The 26482-nt window shown below is 39.1% G+C and overlaps 1 pseudogene; it reads right to left on the bottom strand.

The window, feature by feature from the left end:
- Positions 1 to 25454, bottom strand: part of LOC108544449 (adenylyltransferase and sulfurtransferase MOCS3-like) — a 135337-nt pseudogene extending 109883 nt beyond the window's left edge.
- Positions 25455 to 26482: the final 1028 nt, after the last annotated feature.

Genomic DNA, 26482 nt, shown 5'->3' with positions numbered 1-26482 from the left:
AAAAAAAAAAAAAAAAAAAAAAAAAAGACCACCCAACTACCTGTATCTGGAACTCAGGGACAAATATAGCCCTTTCACTTTGGTTGGGGCAGTAAACGTGAATCCTTGTCCCTCTCACTAACCTGTGAAATGAGATGGGCAACTTGAAAGGAAACCCAAAGCCCCTTCTCAATGATTCCCAGGGGCCTGCCCCATATCCACAGCTCTGGGAACTCCCCTGGCCCCTCCTTTGTCCAGGGTGGCAATCCTCCCTCCAACAACCAACCCAAACTACCCATAGCCCAGAAGTTCCCAGTCTTTCTTACTCTTTTCACTTCCACCAAAGTGCCCACACAGTCTTGAACATCTGAAACTAAAAGTGAGAGAAGGAAGAAAGGCTTGTTCATGATCCTTCTAACCCAGGAGAGAGCAATATCCTGCCTCTTCGTGATCTTTCTCCACTTATAAAAGGTTATTCTTATTGACTGAATGTGGCCTGATTGTATGTCCCCAGTGGCTGTGACAAAGACTGCCTCCTTTGATCAAAACTTGGATCCAGCCCCTCTGAGTCCTCTGCTTGACTAGGCTGACCTTGGGGTTCTCTCTGTGTCCTTGCTGAATCCAGTTTGAGCAATAACACTGCTAAATGAGTGTCTTAGTCTGTTTTGTGTTGGTATAAAGGAATGCTGAGGTTGGGTCATTTACAAAGAAAAGAGAGTTATTTAGCTCACGATTCTGCAAGCTGGAAGGTTCATGATTGTGCATTGGGGGAGGGCCTCAGACTGCTTCCGCTCAGGGTGGAAGATAAAAGGGAGCTTGTCTGTGCAGAGAGTACATAACTGGAGACAAAGTGAGCAAGACAGAGAGACAGAGGCAGACAGACAGACAGACAGAGCGCGAGCAAGAGCGAGCAGAGGGAAGTACCAGGCTCTTTTTAACAAACAGCTTTTGCAGGAACTAATAGAGCAAGAACTCATTTATCTGCCCTCCAGAGAGGGCATTAATGGATTCATGAGGGATCCATTCCCTTGACCCAAACATCTCCCATTAGAGCCCCACCTCCAACATTGAGATCAGATTTCAACATGAGGTTTAGCGGGACAAACATCTAAACTATAGCAGTCAGTTCAGGGAAAATGTCCCCAACCTTGGCATCTGACCACCCTCTAGTATCTTATAAACCTGGCCTGCCTTCAGCAATAATTCTGTCAATTTGGCTTCGCCAGTAACCCCTTATCTTTGAAGTTTCCTTGATAATTTTCCATCCACTGACCCCTACTCTGCTCGGTGGTTATAAACCCCTACTTGTCCTTGCTGGGGTCAGAGTTGAGCCCAGTCTCTCTCTTCCACTGCAAGACCCTATGGCAATGGTCCCTGCAACTATCACCATGCCTCCCTTGAATAAAGTCTGCCTTACCGACTTTACCAAGTTTTTGAATCTTTTTTTTCTTTAACAGCTCTAAATACCTTATTTCATGCAATGACTATCATGACCTTTTCTGGGCCTCCTACGGTGAATGTGACCCTAAGCCCTTGTACCAATGTCAGCGCAAAACCTAAATGTGACAGAGGATTACAAGACGTGGTGTTATAGAGAGACAGTTATTAGCTTTATCTTCATCATTGTAGGAAAAAATACAGATATACCTTGTTTTATTATGCTTTCATTCATTGCACTTCACAGATATTGCTTTTTTTGTTTTTTTTTTTTTTTTTACTAATTGAAGGTTGGTGGCAGCCCTGCATTGAGCAAGTCTATCAGCACAATTTTTCCAACAGCACATGCCTCACTTTGTATCTGTCACATTTTTGTAATTCACACAATAATTTCAAACCTTTACATTATTACTATATCTGTCGTAGTGATCTGTGATCAGTGATCTTTGACTGTAATTGTTTTGGGGCACCACAAACTGCACCCATATAAGACGGTAAGCTTAATCAATAATTGATGTATGTGTTCTGACTACTCCCTTGACCAGTCATTCCCCCACACCTCTCCCTTTTCTTGGACCTAGTAATTCCCTGAGACACAACACTATTGAAATTAGGCCAATTAAGCCAGGCATGGTGGCTCATGCCTGTAATCCCAGCACTTTGGGACCCGAGGCAGGCAAATCTCTTGAGATCAGGAGTTTGAGACCAGCCTGGCCAATATGGTAAAATGCTGTCTCTACTAAAAATACAAAAATTAGCCAGGCATGGTGGCATGTGCCTGTAATCCCAGCTACTCAGGAGGCTGAGGCAGGAGAATCGCTAGAACCTGGGAGGCGGAGGTTGCAGTGAGCTAAGATCACACCACTGCACTCCAGCCTGGGCGACAGAGTGAGACTCCATCTCAAAACAAATAAATAAATAAAAGGGAATTAGGCCAATTAATAATCTTACAATGGCCTCTAAGTGTTCAAGTGGAAGGAGGAGTCACAGATATCTCACTTTAAATCAAAAGATAAAAATGATAAAGCTGAGTGAGAAAAGCATGTCAAAAGCCAAGATACAGCAAAAGCTAGGCCTCTTGCACCAAACAGTTAGCCAAGTTGTGAATGCAAAGGAGAAGTCCTTGAAGGAAATTAAAATTGCTACTCCGGTGAACACAGGCATGATAAGGAAGCAAAACAGCCTTACTGCTGATATGGAGAATATTTTGTGGTCTGGATAGAAGATCAAACCAACCACAACATTTGTTCAAGCCAAAGCCTAATCAAGGGCAAGGCTCTAACTCTTGAAGGCTGAGAGGTGCAGAAGGAAGCTGCAGAAGAAAAGCTGGAAGCTCACAGAGGTTGGTTCATGAGGTTTAAGGAAATAATCCATCTCCATAATATAAAAGTGCAAGGCAAAGCAGCAAGCGCTAATGTAGAAGCTGCAGCAATTTATCCTGAAGATCTGGCTAAGATCATTGATGAAGGTAGCTATACCAAACAACAGATTTTCCATGTATACCAAACAGCCTTCTATTGGAAGATGTCATCTAGGACTTTCATGGCTAGAGAGGAAAAGTCAGTGCCTGGCTTCAAGGCTTCAGTGGACATGCTGACTCTCTTGGTTGGGCCTAATGTTGCTGGTGACTAAATTGAAGCCAGTGCTCACTGGCCATTCTGAAAATCCAAGGACCCCTAAGAACTATGCTCAGTGTACTCTGCCTATGCTCTAGAAAAAAAACAACAAAGCCTGGATGACAACGTATCTGTTTATAGCATGGTTTACTAAATGTTGTAAGCCCAGTGTTGAGACCTACTGCTCAGAAAAAGATTCCTTTCAAAATGTTACTGCTCATTGACAATACACCTGGTCACCCAAGAGCTCTGATGGAGATGTATAGGGAGATAAATGTTATTTACATGCCTGCTAACACAACACTCACTCTGTAGCCCATTGATCAAGGAAGAATTTCAATTTTCAAGTCTTATTATTTAAGAAATACATTTCATAAGGCTACCGCTACCATATTAAAACCTTCTTGAAATGATTCACTAAATGCATTAAGAACATTTGTGATTCATGGGAGGAAGCCAAAATATCAACATTAACAGAAGTTTGGAAGAAGTTGAATTCAACCCTCATGAATCACTTTTGAGGGGCTCAAGACTTCAGTAGGGAAGTAACTGCAGTGGAAATAGCAAGAGAACTAGAACTAGAAGTGGAGCCTAAAGATTTGACTGAATTGATGCAATCTCATGATCAAACTTGAATGAATGAGGAAGTGCTTCTTACAGATGAGCAGATGAGCAAAGTGGTTTCTTAAGACAGAATCTACTCCTGGTAAAGATGCTGTGAACATCATTGAAGTGACAACAAACGATTTAGAATAATACAAAAGCTTAGTTGATAAAGAAGTGGCAAGGTTTGAGAAGATTGACTCTAGTTTTGAAAAGAGTTCCGCTGTGGGTAAAATGCTATCTAATAGCGTCACATGTTATAGAGAAATCTTTTGTGAAATGAAGAGTCAATCAATGCAGCAAACTTCATTGTTGTCTTATTTTTAAAAATTGCCACAACCTCCTCAACCTTCAGCAACCCACCCTGATCATTCAGCAGCCATCAACATTGAAGCAAAATGCTCAAGCAAAAAGATTATGACTCACTGAAGACTTAGATGATTGTTGGTATTTTTTAACTATAAAATATTTTAATTAAGGTATGTACTTCTTAAGGCATCATGTTATTGCACACTTAATAGACTATATAATAGTGTAAACATAACTTTTACATGCACTAAGAAACCAAAAAATGTGTGTGACTCATTCTATTGAGATATTTGCTTTATTGTGGTGGTCTAGAACCAAACCTGCAATATCTCCAAAGTAAGCCTGTAAATAGAAATATGATCTATCAATTAAGACACTCTAAAACAGGATTCTGTATGTTTTCTAAATGTCTCCTTGCTTTGTCAACCCCCCAATGACCACTTATTAAATATTTATCTGACTTTATGTGCAAGGATTCATCCACCCACAAATGTTAAGGCTAGGCAGAATTCACCTTCAGTGTTCCCTGAATGCCACAAGAGAATGTTCAGCCAGTCCTTGCAACCTCAGTAATAATAATAACAGTCATCACTATCTGCCATGCACTTTACATAAATAAATTTAATCTTCACAAAAACATTCCATGGCCATGGGAGATAATTATCTACCTTCTCTCCCTTTTTAGATAAAGAAACTGAGGCAAAGAAAAAGTAAGTTACTCACCCAACATTCTAAAACCAGTTGAATCAAGTTTAGAATCTAAGAGTCTGGTTCAAGAGCCCAGGATCTTACTCTCTACTCCGCTACCTCCTTGTGTCCATTTGAAATAAGGTTTCTGTTTACACAGTATTAGACAGATAATGAAATTGTGATGATACTTTCTGAAGCAACAGCACCTAAGAATGAAGGAAAGCTGGATGTGACTCAGTCAAATAAATCAGTAGAGATTATTTTGCTCAGATCTTTCATGGGAAAAATCATTCCATTATGTTTATGGCCCCATGTCAAAAGAGCACAATTTGGCTTTATTTCCTGGAGTTCTCTGGTTTTTAGTGGGTCCCAAAAGAGAGAAATCTTCTGGAGACTTTTCAATGCTGTACAAAACCACCGATCACATTTATGGACTTTGTGCCCTACAAACAGCGGGAAGAGTGACTTCATCCCCTAATCAGCATAACAGATCTTGACATTGCATAAGCAAAAGCTTTTTGCACTCCAAAAAAGCAATTATTTTCTGTGGAAAAAAAAAAAGTCGACTTCTTAGGCATAATGAACCCACCTATTAATCTTGTCCTGCTACTCCTGCTAATTCCGGAAGCAGGAAAGTAGTCACAACTTGTTGCTCTCAAATTTAAAAAGAGGGCACATCATCAAAAACAAAGAACTTTTCAACTTTGTCCTTCAACTGCTCAGGCTTTCTTGCAAGCGGCAACTTTCAATCAGTGGAGCAGACAAGCTGTTTATCACTTTAAACCTAGGTTTTTTCATTGTAGGGTATACGCATATCATTGACTGAAGCACAGTGCCTTTAATAATACAGAATGTACTTCCTTAACTAGTTGAAGATCTGTGTTTAAGAAAGGAGGTGAGGTATAATAAATTAACTTTTGATCACTTCTAACAATCCTTAATATTAAAAAAGGAAGCCTGAAGAGTTTTCTTTTTAATGTTTTTACAAGACTTATTGCTAATGAATGGATTGCTGGGTAGCTCATCAACCCAGATAACTAGTTATATACTTCCTTCTTCTGGTAGTTACTGAAAATCTACCTGCTATTATTGAAAAACAGTCCTGAGATTTCAATTTGGAGAAAAGGTAGGTGGAGAAAGAGAAAGGCCACTGATGGGTGTGTAGTTGTAGAGGATACAGGAGTGGCAGTGAAATCCAAAGGATGCTGATATGGTTTGGCTGCGTCCCCACCCAGAATCTCATCTTGAATTGTAATCTCCATAATCCCCACATGTCAAGGGGGGGGGACCAGGTGGAGGTAATCGGATCATGGAAGCAGTTTCCCCCATGCTGTTCTCATGATAGTTAGTTAGTGAGTCTCAAAACATCTGATGGTTTTATAAGCATCTGGCATTTCCCTGCTTACACTCATGCCATCCTGCCACCCTGTGAAGAAGGTGCCTGCTTCTCCTTTGCTTTCCACCATGATTGTAAGTTTCCTGGGGCCTCCTCAGCAATATGGAATTATTAGTCAATTAAATCTCTTTCCTTTGTAAAATACCCAGTCTCAGGTATTTCTTCACAGCAGTGTAAGAACAGACTAATACAGTAAATTGGTACCAAGAGTGGGGTACTGCTACAAGAATATCCAAAAATGTGGAAACGACTTTGGAACTGGATAACACGCAGAGGATGGAACAGTTTGGAGGGCTCAGATGACAGGAAAATGTAGGCAAGTTTGGAACTTCCTAGAGACTTGTTGAATGACTTTGACCAAAATGCTGATAGTGGTATGGATAATGATGTCCAGGCTGAGGTGGTCCCAGATGGAGATGAGGAACTTGTTGAGAACTGGAGTAAAGGTCACCCTTGCTATGCTTTAGCAAAGAGATTGGTGGCATTTTGCCTCTGCCCTAGATATCTGCGGAACTATGAACTTGAGAGAGATGATTTTGAGTAGCTGGTGGAAGAATTTCTAAGCAGCAAAGTGTTCAAGAGGAAGCAGAACAAAAACATTTGAAAAATTTGCAGGCCAATGATGTGACAGAAAAGAAAAACCCATTTTCTGGGGAGAAATTCAAGCCAGCTGCAGAAATTTGCATAAGTAATGAGCAGCCGAATATTAATCACCAAGGCAATGGAGAAAATGTCTCCAAGGCATGTCAGAGACCTTCCTGGCAGCCCCTCCCATCACAGGCCTAGAAGCCTAGGAGGGAAAATTCGTTTCCTGGGCCTGACCTAGGGCTCCCCTGCTCTGGGCAGCCTCAGGACATTGTGCCCTGCATCCCAGCTGCTTCAGCTCCAACCATGGCTAAAAGGGGCAAAGGTACAGCTCCAGCCATTGCTCCAGAGGGTGCAAGTCCCATGCCTTGGATGTGAGACATGGAGTCAAAGGATATCATTTTGAAACTTTAAGGTTTAATGACTGGCCTACTGGATTTCATACTTGCATGGGGCCTGAAGCCCCTTTGTTTTAGCCAATGTATCTTATTTGGAACAGGTGTATTTACCCAATGCCTGTACTCCCATTGCATCTAGAAAGTAACTAACTTGCTTTCAATTTTACAGGTTCATAGGCAGAAGGGACTTGCCTTGTCTCAGATGAGACTTTGGACTTGGACTTTTGGGTTAATGCTGGAATGAGCTAAGATTTGGGGGGACAGTAAGAAACGCATGATCATGTTTTGAAATATGAGAACATGAGACATGGGAGGGGCTGGGGAGGAATGATATTGTTTGGTTTTGTCCTCATCCAAAATCTCATCTTGAATTGTAATCCCCATGTGTTAAGGGCAAGACTAGGTGGAGGTAATTGGATCATGACGGTAGCTTCCCCCATGCTATTCTCATAATAATGAGTCTCACAAGATCTGATGGTTTTATAAACATCTGGCATTTCTCCTGCTTGCATTCATTCTGCCCTGCTGCCCTGTGAAGAAGTCTTGGGTATTTCTTCATAGCAGTGTAAGAAGGGACTAATACAGATGCTTTGAAAATGTGGAAGAATAGTGATATTAAAATTAACTCTAAATTACTTATTATGTAATTTGTTTTTAATAGTGCGATCCTGTACTCTCTTGTTTCTTATCCTTTGTTCATTCTATTTTTATAATTGGGAGGATAGTATATGGCACAATGTCTGCCATACGAGGGTGATTTAACTAGACTTGTATATTTAAAAGGATCACTTTGGCTGCTATGTGGAGACTAATTGGAGGAAGTAATATCAGAGTTCAGAACAGTTCAGAACAAAAACAGATTAGAAGCTGTTTCAGTAATTCAATCTAATGGCATGCCAGAAGAATGCAAATGGACACAGAAGGAAGAGGATGATTTGGGAGAAGTATGCAGGCAGTAGCATGGTCAGAAATCATGGATTGGATGTGGGGATGAGAAAAAGTAAGGAGTTAAGGTTTCTGGTTTAGTGGATGTTACTGGTATATACTCAAAAGGGGTCTGTGGAAGAAGATGATAAACATATTTTGGACCTGTTGAGGTTGAGGTACCTGTAAGACATTTAAGTAGACATGAGACAAAAGTGACTGGATGTTTATTGTCACCCCTAAAACCCAGGCAACAAATATTTGTCAATCTAATGTCAACACTGGACTAGACACTGGGAATGGAACAGTGAAAAAGCCATACATCACCATAGCCATTATGGAACTTAGAGTTCAGGTGAAGAGAAGGGCATTCAACAAGTAGTCATCCAAATGCAAAAATGGAAGCATGAAAATGAAGTATTTCAAAATGGGCAAGGGCTAATTATACCAAATGATACTAAGAGATGGAGAGGACATTAACAGAGCTGTCTATTGGATTTGATACCAAGGACGACACTGATATCGTGACAACAGCTGCCTCAGTGGAATACCAAGACAGAAGCCAGATAAAAGTGAGTTGAAAAGAAAACTGTACAGTGAGGAAGTAGAAACAGTGGCTACAGGACTTTTATTCAGAAGGTTTTGCTGAGAAGGGGAGCAGCCAAATGGAGCACTGGCTAGAAAGGGACACAAATAAGGTCAAGGGAGAATGATTTCAGATTTAAGACGGAAGATTGTAAAGCACATTTGTATGTTACTGGGAATATTCCAGCAGAAAGGGAGAAAGTGATTATGTTAAGAAAGGGAACTTTGCAAGAGCCAAGTCAATAAGACCAGAAAAAAATATATTAAAAACACAAGCATTTTTCTTTGGGGAGGTAGTGATGGAAGAGAGCACCAGGGGGCTTCATGGATGCAAATAATGTTCTGTTTTTTAATCTAGGTGCTGGTTAAATAAATGTGTTCATTTTGTGAAGATGTATCAAGAGATGACCTTATGATGTGTGCTCCTTCCTGTATGTATGCTGCATGTCAATTATGTTGTTTAAAAGTAGGATTAAAAAAAGGAAAACAAAACCATCATTTTTGCAAGTGTTATGACTGCGTAAAAAGAAAACCCTGATAAATTTATAAATCATTATAAATAAAATTTCACAAAGTAGCTGCATATAAGAATAATACACAAGTCAACAGCACCACAACAAAAAAAGCTCAATTTTTAATACACTATTTACAATAGAAACAAAAACCATAAAATATCTAGTAAAAAATCAACAAAATATGTATTTAACCTGCAGGCAGAAAATTGTGAGATTTTGCTGAGAGATATTAAGGAAAAACTAAATAGAGCAATATATGTGTAAATGAATAGGAAGATTTGATTTTGCAGTGATTGATATTTGTCCAAAATTGATCTAGAGACTCAATGAAACTCCAATCAAAACCCCAACAGGATTTTGTGAAACTTTACGAACTAATTCTAAAATGCATATGAAATAGCACAGGACCAAAAAAAGCTGATACACATCTGAAGAACAGAAAGGAATGCTTGCTCTGCCCTGTGTATGGGCTTGTTAAAGCTACATGACCACCTGTAAAGCAACTAAGACAGTATGATGTGGGCACAGAGATGCTCTGACCTGCTAGTCCAGAAACAGACCCCCCACCATATATGGAAGTTTGTTACATGATTCAGAGGACTATATAATTTGTCATACAAACTGTGGTACGTTAGGGGGAACTATTTATTCATGGTTATGCCAGGCCAACAAATGCAAACTATCATTGAATTGGGCAAATGAGGATGCATGCCCAGTATATCTGTGGCAGCATTGGAGGTAAATAAGCAGAAGCAGCTTTTGGTGGGAACTAAGACATTTCATGCAGACAGAGGTGGGAAATGGAGTTCAAATAAAGACATAAGTGGGGTGCTAGATTCGATAATGGGCATGTGGCCTGCCTTACTACTTTTACCTTTTCAGTAAATTTGGAAGCAACATAGTCAGCTAAGAGTGAATAGGAAAGGAGCCCAGAAAGCTGGGGTGAGAGAAGACAGTGTGATTGTTCTGGAGAGTAGAAGGACAAAAATCCAAAAGATAGATGGCAGGGTTGCCAGGCAGTGTCAAGGGCTAATGTTACATCAATGTCAGGAATTTGTAGATCACTGAGCATAATTATGCATTTTTCTTCTGACATATTTTACTGCTTAAATGATATAATGTGAAATCTAAACTAGTAAAAAAGGAAAAGAGAGAAAGGGGATCATAGACAATGAAAATGTGGTAGGCCATGGATTAGAGGTCTGTGGGGTGATAACACTAGAAGCTCCAGCCAGGAGGGTGGGACAGGAGTCGGAGAGCAGGTACCTTAAAACAAAGATGTTGAAGACGGTGCCATTTATTGGTGACGAAAGAGCAAGGGACCCATAGAAATGGGGGTTGGCAATATTATTATCTGGGTCCTAAAATCATAGATCATGCAATGTTAGAGCTGAAGTCCCGATAGGTGAATTGTTTGTCAAAAGTGCTAAGAGAGAATGTTTATTGAGATCTTACTATTTTCCAAGAGCACAGAGACGAAAGCATGACAAGTACCCTTGGCTGAAAGGGCATCCTTACTTCTTCACAGTTGTAATCTCTCTGTCACTCATTTTATTAACTTGAAGATCAAGTAGGAGAGAAAAGAAAAGGCACATTTCTCTGTTTTGTTTTAAATCCTTATGGAAGCCAAAGAGAAAAAGTATTAATAACACAGTTGTCCTGGCTGCTTTGGTGGTATTCCGAGGTGGGATATGGTTGGCCCTCTTCCTTACACACACATTGAGTGTATCAAGAGAAATGGACTCACAATTTTAAAAAAATTAATAGCAGGAAAGGGGAGAGATGTCCAATTCTGTATTTAAAAGATTATTCATAGCTTACAGTGGTAGCACTGAAGGGAAGTCTGGGGGTTTAGAGCCAACACTCTCATTATCCTAAATATAAATATTGCAAACTAAGTATGCTTGCTACATAGACATTGCCTCTAGATAAATCCTCTAATAGTGCCTAGAATACCACTTCAAGACCCTGCTATTTAGAAATTCTGTACCTCCCACAGCAGGTTGGCAAAAATCTTTCTAAAATTCTCTGACTCTTCCTAGTCCACAGAAGAGAGAGAGCTTCGAATTATTTTGGATTCTACAGTGACAGGAAGAGAGGCAAGTAGAGGCTGAAAAAAAGGATCAGAAATTCAAATTACTTCAAAAACCCAGGTTTTGGTGTGAATGGTGGAAATGTCTTCCTTTTCTTTTCTCAAATCAAAGTCCCTCGGATTTGGCAAGCCGGTGTGCGAGATGTGACGTTGTTTCAAGTGTGGCTATGTAGACTCGGAGATTGATCTCATGGCCAGGTACAACTGAAAATCGGACACCTTGTGCTTTAGTCACGTCCCTGCATTTGAGAGTCATGAACATTAAAGCTGCCCCACAGTGTTTCCTTTCATGCTCATGCTAACAAGTCTACTTCTCAGCTCTCTTGAAATTGAGATTTCCGGATCAACTCTGGTATTCCCACAAATGGACGTTTACATAACTGAGCAAAAAGGAGCCAAGAAATAACTGCCTTTGGCTTGTGGCTTTCTAGGAGAAATGTTTAAAACATACTGAGAATGTTTTAATGCTTTTCTAATCATCTTCATTTTCAATATAATGGCTTTTTTTTTCTTTGTGAATGAAGATAAAAGAAGAGGCAAAAGGAACTACATCTCATTGTCCTTTTAAGTTTTTTGCCTCTGCGTACTGCAATACTCTTATTGAAACTATCTGATTTTCCTAGGATCCCTGGAGAACAGTGAGTAGAAATGATCAGTGTTTATACACCCCAAGGCCTTCCCCAGGGCAGGTGTACTGGCAGTGTGTGCCTATGTGCCTCGGACATTCTGCTCTTATCAGCCTGCTTAGTCAGAAACACCCAGGGATTAAGGTTCTACCTACCAGTTTCCCATTGTCTAGTTAACGCCTAAATAATTCCAGAATGTTTCCACCCAGCTACAAGTCTCAATTCTCCTTCTGAGTGCTCCTGAAAGAGTAAATGTTCCCACCCAAACTGAAGACCAAGGAACCCACTGTTGCAGGAATCATGTGACCCTGAGTACACAGAGCTCCCCAGGGAGAAGGGCACAGGGCAAGCTCTCAACTCTGGACAGAAATGAGGACACCCAGGGACTCCATGCTTAAGCGTTTCTATGCCCAGCCTGGATCTGGGAGTCCAGCACTCTTCAGCAGGGGCTAAGGAGAAAAATGGGAATGACTTTTAAGCTCTAATTACCTGGGAAACTTTTGAACCCTCGGGAGCCCAGGTTATACCTCAGACCTAACGAAGCAGAATTTCTGGGTGTAAGTCTCAGGTGTGTGTTTTTTGGAAAGATCTCAGATTCCTAGACACAGGTAAGGGTGCAATCCACGGTCCTCCCTTGGCACAGGAAGTGGGGTCCTCATACCTCACAAAAGATCTGTGTTTCTGCCTCCCTGCCTGACCCGAGACCTAACTGTGGGACCGTGGGAGTGTGTGTGACAACCTTCTCTCCCTGAGGTGCAGACAAGAATGCCAACCACATGTCAAACCATCACACGCCTGCCATTCAGACAAAAGGCTGAGTACCACACTCCACCACCGCCTCCCCAGGCTTCCTGGGAGGGAAAAAGACCCAAGGGCCAGCTCCTGAAGAAAACCGATCATCTCCCACCCTCCTCCCCAAGAAGTACTGTAATTTGGTTGGCACAGTTTTGAGAAATACACTAGGAACAACAGAGAATTTGCTGACTGGAAGAAAGGTAGGAGGTCTGATGAGAAAAATAACCCCTGCCAGGAGAAAAGAGGTGCTTTCTCCTTCAGCTCTGTTTGGATAACCGGTAGGTGAACTCTGAAAGTAAATGACCTGGTTTCTCCAGCTGTAGCTGAGGCACAAGATATTTCTGTTCCTAAGCAACAGATAGATGCCTTGATTTCCTACCCTAGCTCAGGCTGGAATAATTGAATTCCCTGTTTCCTTTACGGCGCAGCCCCTGCTCTCTACGTACCTGCAGGGCAAAAGCTTGAAATGTGTTGTCCCCTTCCCCGATGCTATTTCACACACACAGACAGTAATTTTCAGAAAGACTTGGTCCTGTTCTTTTTGGGTACAAGGAAAGGAACATAATCTAGAACGCCATCTGTCTTCCTGAAATAACCAATAGTGGCACTATTTTTACCCAGCAATTATCAAACAAATGGAGTCATTTGAAAGAGTCACAGCTGTTCCTCGGTGTTATCTCAGTACAAATATGACACAGCGCATGCTGATTTTGTTTTCTGCTTTGTGTCTCATGTACACCAAGGCAGTGATAATTTCTCAACCTCCCATCCGAACACAAGTCAAAGTGTGTACTCCACAACTGAGTCACTCAGGCAAATTAAAAATCTCTCATTATCTTGATTACACGGTCAAGGTTTCATTAAATGTGGTTCTCATTTAGAAAGCAAATGCAATGAACTGCATATTTCAGAGTGAGTGCTAGGAAGCTGTTCAATCTCACAGAAAACAAGTTTTGTCCTGGTTAAACGCAACCTGAAACAAGTATCAGTACTCTTGATTTTATATGTATGTTAGCATTTTTAACAAAAAAGCAAAATTATGCAAAATGAATCCTGCTTTTCCATTATCGACCTTCATCATAAATTCAGGAAGATGCCCTATTGAAATAAATATCCCTAGCAAACACACACTCACACATACATGCATGTGCACACACACATGCACACAGACACATGCAACTCTATCAAACATCTATAATTCTTTTTATCCACCTGTATCTGAACCCTAGGTTAGAACTAGGTTTGGGAAATTCCCCAACCTAACAAGGCAGTGGTCACCTCCCAGAATGACTGCAAAAATACCAAAGACTTGCCTTCCCAGCTTCCTTGGCACCTGGGACAAAGGAACATGGTCTAGGCACCACCAATCAGACATACCCACCCCAGTGTACAGAGATCACCCAGTGTTCCCTCTGGGAACAGAGATGCTACAAGGAATGCAGAGGCCCCACAATGCAGGGCTGGTGCAGGCATGCATGGTTTGGTTCCAATGGCACCTGGGGTGCAATCTGCAGCCTCTAGTGCTCTGTAGTAACAGGAGTATCCACCAACCCAGCTCTGCAGGATGACTTGGGCTCTCTCCCTGGCTTCATGGCTACAACCCGGCTCTCCAGCCCTCCCAGAAATCTGTGAACCAAGTAGCATCTTTTAAGCAATTCATTTGCTGCTTAAATCAACCAGCACTGGTGTTTATTGCCACAACAAAAACCTTACATGAGAAAAAATTTTTAATGTTTTAACTACATGAAGACAAATAATATCCTTGAAGTTTTTGCTACCCTTCAAAATTTTCCATCTCTTTCCTAATTCTTGAGTCTCCAGTCTTTATTTTATGTACACCCAATCCACATAAATGTCTCTAATTCACAAAGATTTCCTGATTCCTCACTTTCAACTAGGAATGTAACCAAACATAGAAAGGTCAAAGTCACAGAAGGAAGATACAGGCTGACACAGCCATTTTCGTATAAGACTGTTCCTCAAGGATGAAGAAGTATTACATGTATACTCTAAAGCCATAACACTGATATCAGGTGATGCACAGAGCAGCCCTCATCAATTTTGAGCAATGCTTTTCAAACTGTAATCTGCTTATGAATCTCATGGCAATTGTGCCAAAATGTAGACTGATTTAGCAGGCCTAAGATTCCACAGCTCTAACAAGCTCCCAGGCAGGTTACTGGTCCACAACTGAACTTTGCATAGCAAAGTTTCCAGTGCTCAGGTAACTACTCCAGTGTCCCCAGAGAGAAAAAATTCAGTGTGTTTTCTTTCCATTTTCTGGAGCTCATCTCCTCTACTTTTCCTTTTAATTTTATATTTAGAATAACCAGACTCTAACGTGGCAATACATTCCATCATTTGGCACATGCCTCACACCAAATGGAAAATTTCTTATGTGCAAAATGTTAGAACATGTTAAAAAAAAAAAAACTCTTGCTTCATTGGCTCTGAAAATGTTAAATTCTATAAAACTAGCCTATTTAATACAAGAGCCATTTATGCTTTCAGTTTGGATACTTTAGAGAACATCGTCTATTTTATGGTCCCAAAGAGTCTCATCTGGATGGACACTAATTTTTTTTCAAATATAAATTAAAAGTATGAAGACTTATCTTTGAAGCACTGTAATACCTGGGCACAAAGGTGTGATGACACAAGAAAGAAATACTCTCTGTACCTTGTCTGATATAAAAACATATTGTGCATGTACAGTTGTTCCTCAGTATACACAAGTGGTTGGTTCTAGGGCCCATCACCCCCTGCATATACCAAAATCCACATACACTCAAGTCCTGCAGTAGACCCTGTGGAACCCACTCATACAAAAAGTATGTGGCCCTCCAGATATGTGGCATTCGCATCCTACAAGTACCGTCTGGTGGGAAAACATCCATGTGTGAGTGGATCCACAGAGTCCAAGCCCACATTGTTCAAGGGTCAACTGTATTTCCATGTCTCACTTTCCTCTCCTGAACTTAATAGAGTTTTCCACAGTAATGTCTTTGAAAGGGACTGTCCCTTGTCAATAGGAACAAAATTGTTTTGCAAAATTCTATGCAAATAGAGTTCATGGTTCATATTCACCGTCCTCTATAAAGCTGGTGCCATCAGCAGCTCTTACCTCCAAATTCACCTCCAAAATTGGCCATCATATTTTTCTGAGTATTTCTGAGTATTAATCTGAGTATTTTTCTGAGTATTAATTATTCTGTGTATTAATGCAATTACTGAAGGCAGAATATATTCTCCTTTACTGAAAACGCTGACAACTCTTCACTAAACATATCCAAAATTTCACGATACATACAAAAATTTTAAAAGGTCCACCATCCCATTTTAATACCTCTAGAAAGAACTGTAATCAGTTATGGTTTCCTAGAAGGCCACAGGGTAGAGGAAGACATCATCCTACTTTTGGCTATCATAACATGTAGTTCTGTTTTTTATATGATGATGGATAGCTTAGATTACTGGTCAGAACAGGAAATGGTTCATTAATTAAGGACATTTTTGCCCTCCTGTGAATATTCACCCTTGGGGTGTCACACATGGATTCTCTTCCCACTTTGCTCACTTTGTACCTCCCCTACTCATGTGAGAAAAGGATTTTTAAAATTTAAAAAATGCATCAAAGTTAGGCTATGAATAAATGTTATTCACAAAAGAGATTCATTTTCAGATGAATATTCTGAAAAATGTCAAGCTCCATGGCCAATGGGCATGGGCAGTAAGTACAAAGGAAGGGGCCAGTGGCAGTTAGGGCTCTGGTGGAAAGACAGTAGGAGAAAAACGAAAGATGTTTTGTTAAGGAGAAGCCAGGCAAACCCAGGGTGACAGAAAGAGGCCTGAGATGAACCAGGGAAAAATGCCTATCCATCCTCTCACCCCATTTCATTCCTGATTGGCTGTGGCATGGTGGTTTCTCTTCAGATTATGGGAAAAGCCTATAACCCTTTCAGGGAAAGAGTTATACTTTTTCAACCAAGGACTCTCCAAGCTTGCAACAGCAAACACTAGGGCCAATTTGAGATCATATTCTTAAATTTCACATGTTTTTCCAACTCATGGGTCCTCTTTTCCCAGGAAGGATCTATCTGCAGTCAATATTTTAGTTGGCCCTTTCTCAGTAAAACATTGAACCCTCTTTAACAAATGATTGCCTTTCATGAAAAAAACCAAACAGATAAAGCTAATGAATTTGCTTCTGGATACATCCTATCCTATCTATGAATACAATGTTTTAGTATGAGTCTCATCTGTATTCTACTCAAAATCAAATTTTTGTCATTGTAACTGCTTACTAGAAAAGATTAATGAATTATTTTTACCGAAGTATAAACAATGTATGCAAAACTAAACATAGTCAATAGAGATTGAATTAGGCATCCAAACAGACAAGAGCTAACCAACTCCCTGCCCTGAAAGAGAATAAAACAGGAGAAGCCGTGAGCTGTGATGAGGGGAGCTGAACCAACATCTGCATTTCCCAAAGCACAAAACAGAGTAGAGAGAATTCTATATGGGATGTGCCCAGGGTCTTAGCAGCCTAACACCTTTCTACTCAGTTCCTCTTCTCAGTTACCACAGAAAATAATGAGCAAGAAATTGTCTTCTCTTGAGAAGAAACAGGAAGGGGCAGGAAAAGCACAGTGAAGGTTGAAGCTGCTGAGATCCAGTTAAATTCAGGTGAACTAATGCAGGGAGATCTCAAACAGGTTTCAAATCAAGACTTATCTTCAAATTGGCTGTATTAAGAACTTTTAAATTTAGATAAGACAGCCCTAGGTATGATGATATATTAAGGGAGAAAATTATAAATAAACCAGATATCCAAAAATAAGGGAAGACCTAGCATAAAAAAAGATAAATATTTAAGAGGACTGATATCCCAATTACCCTGACTTGATTTTACACATTATACGAAAGTATCAAAATATTGTATGTACTCTAAAATAGGTACATCTATTACGTATCAATTAAAAATATGTATTTACAAAGAAATAAACAAAAATAAGGGAAGAGTTTATGAGTATGCATTCCGTCATTCATTAAGCATCAAGCAATGCTATAAGACAATATATCAAATGCTTATAATTGTTTTAAAATCAGGGTATGAAGCTGCATACATAGTGTGATTGAACTATTGATAACTACTATTTACTGGACACTTCATATTTTATTTTTAATCCCTGCTACAATAGTGCAAGGAAGGTACAATTATCCACACATTTTACAGGTAAGAAAATGAGTCTTAAAGATGATAATATTCCCAAGATAAAAAAAAGAATTAAAAATGGAACACTGATAATAAATTGTAGGGTCAAGCAACTCCAAAGTCTCATTTTACTAACAATATTGCCTAAAAACTTCACAGAGGACAAAAAAATACTGAAAGAAAATGTGCTATGATAACACTTCATAGAATGGCATTTTATATCCTTTAATATGTTGTCTATAATGTGGTATTGTTTTTATAATTATTGTAATTTCATGTGCAAAAGTTAGTTAAGGACTCCAGCTCTGATCATAATATAGTAATAGGGATTAAATTTCTCTTTCTGCCTTAAACCACCACAACACTGGACAAAATATATAAAATAATGGTTTTAAAGATGCAGGAAAGCAAGCAACACTAAATGGTGTTCCCTGAGAGAAAGAACAAATGAATAAAGTGATCCCTGTGGGTGCTCCAGTTCACCGCCTGGAGAGCATGTCACGGGACAGGGAAGGGGAGCCCAAACAGACCCAGAACAGAGTCTTGCTGAGTTGAATAGAAGCAGGGTGGAGTTTGGTGAAGCCACAGTGACTAGAATTTATGGGGTAAAGCACTGCAGAAGAAACAGTCACAGACAGGATTTCCTTTGAGTCTTTGAGTACAGATCAGCATATGTGTATTAAGAAACTAACAAGACAAGGGAAAGAGCTACCAGAAAGGTACAATCAAAAAATCCCCAGAGCTCATGAAAAGCTGGGAATAATTTATGTTGTCACTAGCCAGTGGGCAAAAATTACTAATATACAGAATATAAAGTGGGATACTTAAAGGCTGATTGCCTCGTTAGTAGGAACAAATTAGCAGTAGATTATGGGATGATTTACACCCACCTAAAAAGGTTTAAAAGCAAGTTTCAACAAAACTAGATGAAGTCAAGCAGCCTTAATTGCCTTCCAGAACATAGCCAAAAATACTCAAAGAAATAAAATGAAGCACCATCCAACAATATAAAATTCACAATATCTAACATCCAACCAAAAATTACCTGGCAGGCAAAAAAGAAAAATGGGGAGTGGGAGTGGGAGGGATTCAATAACTAGAAACAGACCCAGTAATGACAGAGATTACAGAATCATTAGATAAGGTAATTAAAACAGCTATTATAAATGTACTCCACAAAAGCATATTAAGAACAGAAATGGAAGATAAAATGGGACATAAATCAAATTTATGGAGATGAATAATAAAATAACTGAGATGAAAAATACACTGGATGAGATTAACAGAAGATTAGGCATTGTAGAAGATTTAGGGACATGAAGACATTGCAATAAAACCTAAACAAAATAAAACACACAGAGAAAAAAGACTTTTAAGAAAAGAAATTCAAAAGAAGACAACATCATGTGGCCTACTATACATATAACTGGAGTCTCAGAGAAAGGAAGTATAGCAAAAATATTTGAGGAAACAATTGGCCAAAAAATTTTACCAATATGAAGAAAATTATAAACACATATATCCAAGGAGTTTGGCAAACCCCAAGCAGAAACAGTAAGAACACCAAACTAAGGTACATCATCATCAGGTTTCTAAACAAACAATGACAAAGAAAAACTGAAAAGTAGGCAGGAAAAAAAAAGACATCATATTACATACAAAGGAACAGCAATAAGAATGACAATATATTTCTTATCAGAAACAATGCAAGTCAAAAGACAATGGAACAATGTATTTAAAGCAATTAGTAAAATAGCTGACAAACTAGAATTCTATACCTAGCAAAATATCCTTCAAAATAAAAGTAAATACTTTTTCAGACATACAAAAGCTAAAAGCATATATCATGAGCATCACTGCACATAGTAAAGGAAGTCCTTCAGTAGAAGGCAAATAATACCAGATGGCAATTTGTATCTACACAAAGGGATGAAGAGCATCAGAAATGGTAAAAGAGTGAGTAGATATAAATTTTTTCTTATTTTTAATATACTTTAGAAGGTAACTTCTAAAACAAAGATAATAACATATTGTTGTGTGTGTTGATCAATTTGGGCTTCTATAACAAATTAGCAGACGGGGTGGCTTAAACAACAAATATTTATTTCTCACAGTTCTGTGGGGTGGGAAGTCCAAGCTGAAGGCACTGGAAGATGTGTCTGGTTAGAGCCTGCTCCCAGGATTGCAGATAGCTATCTTCTGGCAGAGAGCAAAAAAGAGAAAGAAAACTCTCTCATGTCTCTCATAAGGACCCTAATCCTTATGGGTTTTCCATAAGGGAAGGATCCATTCCTTCATGAGGGATCCATTCTTTTGACCTAATTATCTCCCACAGCTTTCACCTACAAATGCCATCACACTGGGCATTCAGCTTCAACAGGTGAGCTGTGGAGGGATACAAATATTCAGTCCATAGCAGTTGGGTGTATAACATAGGTGGCAGTAAAATGTATGACAATAACACAAAGACCAAGAGAAAAGAAATAGAACTATACAATTTTGAGGTTCTTAAAATATGTGGGAATCACTGTAATATTATTTGAAAGTAGATGATGATAAATTTAAAAGTTATACTGTAAACTCTAGAGCAACCATTAAACAACAAAAAAAGGTAGAGCTAATAAGCCAAAAAAAAAAAAACCTAAAACATAATATTAATAAATTTTCATTTAATCCAAAAGAAGGTAGAAACAAAGCAAAAAAAAAAAGAACAGGTAGAAGACCAATAGAAAACAAATAATAAAATGGTAGGTTTAAATCCAACTTTAAATGGAAATAGTCTAAACTCATCAACTAAAAAAACAGATATAAAATTGGATAAAAGAACAATACTCAACTATGTATGCTATCTACAAGAAATACACTTTAAGTAACAAGACAGAATTATTACAAGTAAAAAAGATAGAAAAAAGATAAACCACACTAAAACTAACCAAATAAAGCTGAGTGGCTATACTAAGGTTAAATTTCAGAATAAAATATTACCAAAGAAAAGGATCATGCCATAATGATAAAGGGAACAGGTCATCAGGAGTACATAGCAATCTTGAATGTTTATTCACATAATAAAAAAACTTCAAAATGCACGAAGCAAATGCTGATGTAATTAGAAGGATAAATGTATAGATTAATTCATAAGTATTGTTGGATATTTTAATGCCAGAACCTCAATAATTGATAGAAAAAGTAAACAGAAATTCAGTAAGGATTTAAAACACTAGAAAAATGCTATCAATAAAATTAATCAGCATTTATAGAACAACCAACAAGAGCAAAATACATATTCTTATAAAGTGAACATGGGACATTTACCCAGACCATAATCTGGGCAACAAAACAACACATTTAAAAGGAATCATCTCATACAAATGTTATTGAAAGAGAGTTAAATAAGAAATCAATAATAAAAAGGTTTCTAGACACTTTCCCCAAATATTTGGAAACTAAAGAACATACTTATAAATATCCCATGATTGAAAGAAGTCAAAAGGGAAATTTTTTAATTTTTTGAAATGAATAAAAATGAAGACAAAATATACCAAAATGTATACATAAGACCAAGTGGAGCTTATCCCAATAATACAAGACTGATTCAACATTCAAAACTCAATGTAATTCAACATATTAACAGACTAGTTAAAGAAAACCATATGATCTTCTTGACAGATGCAGAAAAAGCACTTGGCAAAATTCAACATCTATTTTTGATCAAAACTTTCAGCAAACTAGGAGTAGAAGGAAACTGCCTCAACTTCATAAAGAGCATCTATGAAAAATCTACAAGCAACAGCAGACTTAATGGTAAAAGACTAAATGCTTTTCCCCAAGACTGGGAGCAAGGTCATCCTATTCAACAGTACAAACTTGTTAAATCACTTCTTATGTCTTTCATAATTTTTATGCTGATGTAAATAGTATTGTTTTTCATTATAAATAGTAATGTATTTTCATTGTAAATAATATTGTTTTAAGTTAATTGCTAGTATATAGAAAAACAATTTTAGTATATTTTCCCTTGCATCTTTTTAGACTCACTTATTAATTCTAGTAGCTTTTATGTAGATTCCAATTCATAGTTCAGAGCATATGGGTCTTCTAGATGCTGGGTATGGGGAAATTCACTGAAAACAAACTAGCAAGATTCTCACAAGCCACATGAGGAAATGAGTCACTGTGAGGTCAAATCAGTAAATAAAGAGTTTTACTTCCTCCTTTTTAATGTATATGCCATTTATGTCTTTTTCTCAACAAATGTTAATGTACAAACAAGAAAATCCAGGGAGAATTTATTCATAGAAAATGGTGAGTTAATTCTAAAATTTACATGGAAATAAAATGACCTAGATTACCCAAAACAGGATTGAAAAAAAGAAAAAGTGGAAGGATTTACACTACCTGATTTCAACACTTATTACATAAAAAGCTACAGTAATCAAAGCAGTATGATATTAGCATAAAGATATACATATAGATCAATGAAAGAGAAAAGAGACTCCAGAAATAATCTCAAACATATATAAATAATTTTCAAGAAAAATGCCTAGGTAATGCAACCGAGAAAGGATAATCTTCAACAAGCGCTATTAAAATAATTACATGTGCTTATGAAAAAAAATGAGCCTAGACCCTTAGCTCACAACATAAGCAAAAATATAAAATGCATCACAGATCTAAATGTAACGTCTAAAACTATAAAACTTCTAGGAAAAAACATTGGAGAAAATTATTTTGACTCTGGGTTAGGCAAAGATTTCTTATGTAGAACACAGAAGGCACTAAACATAAAAGAAAAAATAATTGGATTTTATCAAAATTTAAAATTTTTACTCTCTAAAGCATGCTGTTAGAAAAATTAAAAGGCAAGCCACAGACTACAGGAGAATATTTGCAAAACACATATCTGACAACTTGTATGCACACTAAAGAACCCTCATAATGCAATAATAAGACAAACATAATTTTAAAATGAACAAAAGATTTGAACATATACATTACCAAAGAAGAGGTACAGATGGCAAATAAGCATATGAGAGGATGGTCAATATCATTAGTCACTGGAAAAATGCAAATTAAAACCAACATGAGATACCTTCTTATAACCATGAAAACGACAAAACTAAAAATAAATTGATGATATCAAGTATAATAGAGGATGTAAAGCAACTGGAAATGTCATACATTGCTGGAGAGAATAAAAAATGGTAAGCCACTATGGAAAACATTTTGGCAATTATTTTTTCCTTTCTCCCGACCCCACTCTTCCTTTCTTGGCAATTTTTTGTAGAGCTAAATGTGTACCCATCTACCATATAACCCAGCAAGTCAACTCCTAGGTATTTACCCAAGAAAAATTAAAGCATATATCCACACAAATACTTATACATGAGTATTCATAATAGTTTTTTTTTTTTTCAGACTAAAAAGGTAGTTTCCTTCATTTTGGTAAACGTTAAAGATCTCATTTTGACACTAATTCAAAATGCCAAATAGAACGACCAACTTTCTGAATAATTAAAGCAATTTACATTTTAAACATGTATTTCTGTAAGATGTATTCTATCATCTGAAATATTAATAAGATACAAGAATTTCTTAACTAAAAAGTAAACTGATCATAAGTATATAATTTGTGATCAATTTCATAAGACTAAGTTTACTGCACCTTAATTCCAGGTATAAAATGATTTAGAAAGCATTTTGACTGGGGGAGGTAGAAAATAAGAACAGGTAAATGATTTGCAGTTTAAAACACAAAATCCTGTCAGGTTACATCTCACATGTTCAAGACACCCTCCATGTGCTGAAAAAAAATGATGGTTCCCAGAAACAGTTAAATCCATTAACAAGTCATCCAGCACAAAATAATTTTTTAAACTCCTTATAAAAAAGGAGTCCATGTATTCACAGATACTATAGAATCTCCAGCTCCTATGTATATTACCGAAAAATGCAAATAAATATATCTTTGCAGTATTACAGCCATACACTTCTTTCCCATCAGACTACACCAGTCACCTTCGTACTGTGGAAGTGTTCCATCGTTTTGGGCAGCCCAGGCCATGAGGTCCCCCACAATATTCCAAACTGTTAAAGAGTCTAACTCTTGAGCTGCTGATGAGGCCTGGAGGATCTTCACGGCTTTCTGTGATTCATTTCCCAGTCTGTAAATCACACAAATGGGGAGAGCAGCCCCTTCTTGTGTGCCCTGCTTCCCTTCCCAGACTTCTTCTCTTAAGAGCTTCAGGCTCTCCGCATCCCTGTGTTCCAAATATTTCAGAGGGATGTGTAGGGCACGAGACAAATGACAGATGTTCACCTCCATCTGAGGCCTGATGTCCAGCAACAGGTGGGGTGCCCCAGAATCCAGAAGTCACTTATAGTCGGTGACAGAAATACTCCCCTCTGGGCTTAGTAACTGCAGGGAGTGGCATTTATCGGTGGCTGAGGAGCCACAGAAGGCTTTATAGTCCAGCAGAGCAGTCACAGCGGGCCATTTCCCGCAAGCTGCACAGTCGAGCCTGCGGCTCTGCAGCCGAATACAGCAGAAATGCCCTCTCAGGGCATCAAAGAGCAACAGGCCGCCACTGTGAGATGGGCCGAGACTCGCAGCGATGCTCAGCGCTTCCAAAGCCTGCAGGCAGCCCGGGACATCTCGCGGTCCGCGCAGTTGGTCACTGTCTCCGCTGGGGGTGGCTGGGGGAATATGCAGCGATAGCAAGGCCCACCGTCATAATGGTAGACTGTGATTTGGCCCTCGAAGCGCAAGGCACTGGCAGACACTAGGGGCCAACCCGCTGGCACACATGCGTCATTTTTTTTTTTTTTTTTTGAGACGGAGTCTCGCTCTGTCGCCCAGGCTGGAGTGCAGTGGCCGGATCTCAGCTCACTGCAAGCTCCGCCTCCCGGGTTTACGCCATTCTCCTGCCTCAGCCTCCCGAGTAGCTGGGACTACAGGCACCCACCACCTCACCCGGCTAGTTTTTTTTTGTTTTTTTGTTTTTTTGTTTTTTTTTGTATTTTTTAGTAGAGACGGGGTTTCACCGTGTTAGCCAGGATGGTCTCGATCTCCTGACCTTGTGATCCACCCGTCTCGGCCTCCCAAAGTGCTGGGATTACAGGCTTGAGCCACCGCGCCCGGCCACACATGCATCATTAACTGGCTAGCGAGTGGGCAGGTTGTCCGAGAAGTCGGCCCCCACATCATATCGGCAGACCGGGTCTAGGGGAGTGAGGCATAAGGGCCTAAGTGTACCGCACTCATTCCACCGCCAAACTGAGGCAGCGCAGCGAGGCGGCGGCTGAAGCGGCCTTGGCCTGTCCAACCAGTGCCTCGCCATGTAGCACTTGCTGGGCCAGGTTGTTCATCTCTACCACGTCATAGTCCACAAGGCCAAAGCGGCCCACGCCGGCCGCTGCCAAGTACTGCGCCAGTGGACAGCGGAACCCACTGCAGCGCACGACTAGCACGTGTCCGTGCACGCCCAGCTCGGACAGCACTGGCTGCCGGCTATAGCGCAGAATCTCATCTCGGGACAGAGCGGACTTCGGCAGTAGCGGCGACACCGGAACCACCCGTTCTGGCTGCGGTTCCTGCTTCGCCAAAAGGGCCGCCGCCAGCTTCTGTTTCAGGGAGTTCAATTGCTCCTCACATTGGACAACTTCAGTCTGTAAGGGGAGTACCTCCTCCCGGGTCATTAACAGTTTTATTCATAATAGTCAAAAATTTGAAACAACCCAAGTCTAGCAGTTGGTGAATGGATAAACAAATTGTGGTATATTCATACGAAAGTATATTCCTCCACATAAAAAAGAATAAATTACCAGAATAGTCCACGCAGTACTGAAGAAGAGCAAAGTTGGAGGACTGATAACACCCAACTTCAAGACACGCTATAAAACTACAGACAATGTAGCATTGGTGAAAGAATAAATTGATCAATGGAATAAAACAGAGAGCCAAGAATTAGACCCACATACATGCAGTCAACTGATTTTTGACAAAGGAGCAAAGGCAATACAACGGAGCAAAGATAATCTTTTCAACAATTGGTGCTGGAACAACTGGGCATTAATATGCAAAGAAAATGAATCTAGACAGACATTTCACCCTTCACAAAAATTAACTCAAAATGGGTCACAGCCTTAAATGTAAAACACTAAACTACAAAACCCCTAGAAGATAACACAGGAGAAAATCTAGATGATCTGGATTTGGTGATGATTTTTTAGATGCAGCACCAAAGGCACAATCCACAAAAGAAAGAGTTGATAAGTTGGACTTTATTAAAATTAAATATTTCTGCTCTGTGAAAGACAAAGTCAAGTGAATGAGAACATACACCATAGACTGGAATAAAATATTTGCAAAACACTATTTGATAAAGAACTGTTATCCAAAATATACAAAGAACTCTTAAAATTCAACAGTAAGAACACAAACAACCTGATTGAAAAATGGGCCAAAGAACTTTACAAACACCTCGGCAAAGAAGAGGCGCAGATGGCAAACAAGCATGTAAAAAGATGTTCCAGATTATATGTTGTCAGGGAAAGACAAATGAAAACGAGATACACATGTATAAGAATAACCAAAACCCAGAATACTGACAACACCAAATGCTGGAGAGAATGCTCTCGTTCATTGCTGGTGGGAATGCAGAACAGTACAACCACTTTGGGAGACAGTTTGGAAGTTTCTTACCAAACTAAACACA

Source organism: Rhinopithecus bieti, unplaced genomic scaffold, assembly GCF_001698545.2.
Source record: "Rhinopithecus bieti isolate Rb0 unplaced genomic scaffold, ASM169854v2 scaffold_25987, whole genome shotgun sequence".
NCBI classification, from domain to species: Eukaryota; Metazoa; Chordata; class Mammalia; order Primates; family Cercopithecidae; genus Rhinopithecus; species Rhinopithecus bieti.
The sequence above is the reverse complement of the archived record's forward strand: the minus strand, read 5'-3'. Positions and strand labels throughout refer to the sequence as shown.